The sequence below is a fragment of the Nannospalax galili genome, unplaced genomic scaffold (assembly GCF_000622305.1).
Source record: "Nannospalax galili isolate Female #2095 unplaced genomic scaffold, S.galili_v1.0 scaffold792, whole genome shotgun sequence".
NCBI lineage: Eukaryota > Metazoa > Chordata > Mammalia > Rodentia > Spalacidae > Nannospalax > Nannospalax galili.
The window spans coordinates 1,296,768-1,302,990 of NW_008331036.1; positions in this window are offsets into that span (position 1 = coordinate 1,296,768).

The window sequence follows — 6,223 nt, forward strand, 5'->3', positions numbered from 1 at the left end:
GAACTGTCATGCATTTAGTGCAAACTTCCATCTAGAAAGTCAATGCTATCTAAACTCTTCTTAGTCATTCTGAATTCAGTAGCAGCATCATAAAAGGAAATAAACATTTGGAGTGTCCTAGATGCATATCTCTGGTCTTTCCCAAGCCCAGGAAGTCCTGTTCATTTCTCTTTAAACCAAGAGAACCTCATTGCCCATCTCAGTGGTTTCTTACCCCAGGCCTAATCTAAACTCTTCAATAATATACGCTAATTAGAGAATTATTTTCCCTATCTTGAATGCAATTTCTTTTTTAAAAAAATATTTTCTTTATCATTTGTTGCGGGTGTCCTGGGGCCCTCCGGGCGGGGGTAGAGTCGACACAGAGTCACAACGCAGGCTCCTGGAGTCAGGTGAGAAGCAGGCAGTGCGAGAAGCTGCAGACTCGTTTATTGCGGATATGGTGCTCCCTTCTATCCCGCCTCCTGGTGTCCCATTGGTCCATTGATAGGTCGTATCTGTTCCTCATTGGCTCTCTGTATGAGGCCATTTTCACATCAGCTGTCTCTATGTCTTTTGGCAGAACACAGGTTTGCCTCAGCTGGATGTTTTTTGCGTGTTTGCAGAGTGCATGGGCAGGTTGTTCAGGCCACACTTCCTCCTACAATCATTTTCATTTTATGTGTATGTGTGTATTGCCTGCAAGTAGGTAAGTGCACCTGTGTCATGCAATGCACCTGGAGGACAGAAGAGGCCATAGGATCCCCTGGAACTGGAGTTACAGACAGTTCTTAGCTGACATGTGGGTACTGGGATTTGAACCTGGGTCTTCTGCAAGAACAGCCAGTGTTTATTTTTTTTTACTTTTACAAACTCTAACATTCCCCCCTCTGAAGAGGTAACCCTAAATTTTTTTAAGGATTAGTTACAAGCTCCCAAATACTTCTACCATTTTGGGACTTTGGAACAGTAACAGGCTCAAGAACATTTTGACTTTTAGCCAAGAAACTGCCTACATTTCTTTGGGGTCTTTTTACCCTAACTGCATAGCCAATTCCTATCCCCTGTTCGTACCACGCCATCCTCTGAAAGGGTTTCCCAAATTGCCAATAAGGAATCGGGACGCAGACCACTCTACAGCCAGTGTTCTTAGCCGCTGAGCCATCTCTCCAGCCCCTTGAATGTAATTTCTATAATTATAACTGTATCGGGACTGTTTGTAAATAAAGAACAAAGGATAAACTCCATATCTGTGCAAGAAGGGATTTATGCTGGAAACTGTTTCTCTACAGCTCCTGTAAACAAACCTTATTCATCCAGAAAGTGCTGAAAGAAAGGTTCACGTTTTCAATTTGTTTCTTACTGATGATTCCTTGACCTTTAAGAACACTAGCTTTCCAAAAACTAACAAATGGGATTTCTTGAAATTAAGACATTTCTGTATTAAAAAGAAAAATGTCAGTTAAATGAAAAGATAGTCTAAAGAATGAGAGACAAATCTTTGCCAGATATACATTAGAGATTAATGTCTAGAATAAGCAAAGAATTCAAAATAAACATCAAAAAAATAGATAAGCCAGTCAAAAATGGGCTATGAAAATGAACATTGAGTTCTAAAAAGAAGCCATATATCTGGTTAATAAACACATGAAAAGGATTCAACATCCATAAGCAGCAGAATAATGCAAATTAAAACTACTTAGAGATTTCATCCCATCCCAGTCAGAATGGTTGTTATCAAATAATCAAATGATAACAAGTGCTGGAGAGGATGTTGGGAAAGAGAAACCCTTATACAGTATTGGTGTAAAAGCAAACTAGCGTAGCCAATTTGGAAATTATCTTAAAGGTTTCTCAAAGAACTAGAAATAGAACTGCCCTAGGACAAACCTATATCACTCTTGGGCATATATCTGTAAACATTTTTAATCAAAATGGTTAAGAAATGTCATAAAAAGTGTTCGATATCCTTATTGTTAGAAAAATGTGAATTAAAATGAATTTTCATCTTACCATAGTCAGAATGACTAAGATTAAGAGAACAAATTATTTCAAATGCTGGCAAGAATGTGGGGAAACGGGAACTCTCATTCACTGCTAGTGAGATTGCAAAGTAGTACAATCACTGTGGAAATCAGTGTGGCGAACTCTTGAAAAACTAAATAATAAAGTTACCATATGATCCAGCTATGACACTCCTTGACGTATACCCAGAGGTCTCAATATCCTACTACAGAGAAACCTGCTCAGTCATGGTTGTTGTTGCTCTTTTCACAGTAGTTAGGAAACAGGAATAGCTTAAATGTCTCTCAACCAATGAATGGATAATGTAGTTTTACACAATGGATTCTACTTGGTGGCTGTGAAGTTTGCAGGTAAATTTGGAAAATACCAAGGAGGGAAAGGGAGGGGATAGCAGCTCACAAGAGGGTTGGAGCAGGAAACAGATGTTATTAAGGGGAAAATGGATATATTAACTGGGGAGGGAATGGAGAGGGTTATACAAGGCACAAGAAAGGAGAAATACATAATGCTTATGTGGTGGTGAAAAAGTCAGAAGGAAATTAAAAACATATTGCCAGGCAGGGGATACCTCCCCTAAAATTGTTGGTCAGGATAGTCCAAGAGACTATCCTTGGTTGTCTCCAAGAACTTGAAAGTCAGACCCTATTGGTGAAAACATGGCCCAAAATAACACAGGCTAGTGCCACGACCCTTGGTTGTCTCCAAGAACTTGAAAGTCAGACCCTATTGGTGAAAACATGGTACACTTTGAACATAGTACTTGATGAAATCAGGCTGGAACTGACCTGTAAGCCTCCTCCCTGAAGACTAGCTCTCATAGTGTAAGAAGAGTCTTTGCAATCTACCAAGGGAGAAAAACCATCAATGGTCCCATCCAGCTGTAAAGTCTACGAACTACAACAATGAAAGTCCTAGCACATAATCTCTACTGGTGTAGTAATGACACTTTTATCTTGGGGGCAATCAACAGCTGTCTAATTGGACTTGAGACTAACTCAATGAGAGGGAACTCATGTGTGATACTGTAAACATAGCCAAATACACATGACTGGAGACTGCATCAGCCCTAGAGAAACACCTACTTTTGGCTCATCCGTAGACCAATGTAATTTCTTTCTATATTCTTAATTTGTATTTTAAATTTACAGACAAGTCTACCTCTCACCACTCATCAAAATAAGCCTCCTTCTACAACAGACAGAAACTATTACAAAGTTCCACCACCGCTGGTCAACTGCAGAGATTAAGTGTCCATGAGATGCCTAGTACTATGTAACACATCTACAATGCAGTCTCTCGCTTAAGGCTCAGGGAACATTATGAAATAGGGGTAAGAAGAATATTAATGTATCTCTCCATCCTCACCAGTGAAGCTTCCTCATACAGCAGAAGGTAATTAACCCAAAAAGCCACAATGACCAAAATTCAGAATATAAAAGACTACCTAGTGATTATCTTTGAGTAGGACACCTACACTAAACTTCTGTCACCTAAGACTTAGGGATTATTGCAGAAGAGGTGATAGAAAGACTGTAAGAGCCCGGGGTGGGGGGTGGGGGGGTGGATGACCACAAGGAAACAGAGTTTTCCAGATGTCTGGGAAGTTAACTCATTTGAACTCTCAGCAATGGTGACAGCATGGACAAGTTCCATGTAAGCTCAAGCCAGACAAAAATCCCAACACAGAAGTGGGGACGTGAACTGAAGAACTACTGACACTGCGAACTGCTGGGAGAAGAGAGTCAGTTTTCATTAAGGATATGACACAACACCAGGTAGGTCAACCAGACTCCAGTGGATGTGCCCACACTGAAGGGCATTTGGGGTACAAATATAACTCTGTAGGTTTTAATATATATAGCAGAGTACATGAAATTGAGAGGGGGCATTAAGATGGGGTTCAGATAGGGGAATGGGCCCAAATATGGTCAAAATATATTGTATGAAATTTAATAAAAATTTTAAAATTTTCATGATACTGAAAATCTATTATTTTATCAATGAACAACTGTCTGGCTTTGTTGATATATATTTACATATACATATAATAGCAGACAAATATCTACACATATTTTTTGCAATTTTAAAACAAAACATAATGCATTCCAAACATTTTTTGACTGAATGAGACATCATAAAAATTACCATAACTATAAATTAAATTCTAGGGCGAGTGAAATGGCTCAGTGGTTAAGAGCACACACTGCTCTTCCAGAGGATCTGAGTTCAATTTCCAGTACTCAGACCAGGTATCTTACACCTGCCTATAACTCTAGTTCCAGATGGGTCTGACACCTCTGGCCTCCATGGGCACCTGTACTCATATGCCCTCTTCCATCACATGTACACATGCTTTTACAACTAATAATATATTCTAGAACACTAATTAAATATGCTTTAAATTGTGTACATTTAAACATGTCCTCTCCCAGAGATCTCCAACAAATTTTTGAGTAAAGCTATATCTAGTTAAATAGGATAGATGATAAACAGATAGACAGATAGATAGATGATAGAAACAGTATAAATAATAAAACTATTCTAAGCAATTACACTTTATCCTATAAAATGATTGAGATTTATTAACTATATTTCATTACCAGTACTGGTGGTATTTCAATCCCAAGGTCATAATTTGCATTATGTGCTCCACTTGCTCAAACAGTTCACGATATCAATAACCATATTGGTTCTTACACATGACACTTCTTTTCAGAAAGCAATTCAGAAATTACTTTTGCCTGATCTATTAAAAGATACGTTTTATTTTTAATGTTTTCTTTTTTATTGAATTTTGTGTGAATTTCATACAGAACATCTCAATCTTAATCATCCCTATACCCCTGACCCCACTGCCACCCTTCCATAACCCCCCTCCCAACTGGAGTCCATATACTCCTTCATCCCTGTTAAGGCCCACCAGGTTGTCAATGTCCCCAGCCATTCCCCAGTGCAAGTCCATCCACTGAGTCTACTCTGCCTATCTAGAGTCCCTTGCTTTAGGAAGATCAGCTCTTCTTCATCTAGCAGCAATCAGTTGCTAACATTCCTTTAGATAAGATTGAGGTCTGCTGTTTATTTTCCCAGTTCTATGCTGGGTTATTTTCTCCCTGAGTTTGCATGGGATTTGTGTATGCTGACACCTTTGCCATAGAATCATATGAGCAGGTTCCCAGAAGCATGTAGAACTCTGTTTCCATATGATCCTGCACCTCTTCCCTGGCTCTTTCAATCTTTCTGCCCCCTCTTCCATGATATTCCCTGAGCCTTAGGTGGGTGAATTTTAATAAAGGGATCCTGTCCAAGGATCAGCATTCAGTAGACACTTGATCTTCACACCTTGGCTATTTGTGACTTTTTGTGTTCCTGGCTCTCCACTGCATGAGGGAGCTTCATTATTGAGAACTGAGAGATTCATTAGTGTCCTCTTCATTATCCTTGTTCTATGTTCCATGAGTCTTAGGTGTAGAGGTTGCATTGTAGATGTGTCACTTAGGCCTGGGCAATTCATAGACAATGTCCATATCTTGGGGGCAATCAACAGCTATCTGATTTGACTAAATGTCTTCTCAAAGGGAGGAAGCTCAAGTGTGGTAATATAAACATAACCTAATACACAAGACTGGAGTGGCCATATATCTTAGAGAAAACCCCAAGACTCACATGGCTAGACTAACGTGATTTCTTACTATGTGCAAAATATGTATCCTTATATTTACAGACAATATCTCAGTCACCCCTCATCAAAGAAGATCATTTTGTATCAAAGATTATTTTTATTTTATGTGAATGTGTGAGTGCCTATATATATGCATGTGTGCCATGTGGGGACAGTGCCCACAGAGGCCAGAAGAGGGAGATGGATCCCTTGGACCTGGAGTTTGAGACTGTTGTGAACCTCAAACTTGGATTTTAGGCATTACTCAAAGAAACAATGTGAAGGTGAATTTTCATATTAAATAGTTTGTCTTTCCAACATGCTTTGATCCCCTTCAAATTTATTGATAAATTTATTTTCAACAGATGTATAAAAAATGAAATTACACATATTAAAGAGTAAGGTGATATTTCAATGCATGCTTAATTCAGATTAAGTGTATTTCCTCAAACATTTATCTATCTTTTTAAAGTTTCAATGGTCAGAGATTGAACACAGAACACTGAGGATAGAGAGCTACATTCTGCAGTCTCTGTGGTGAAAACTACAGTGTATATATAT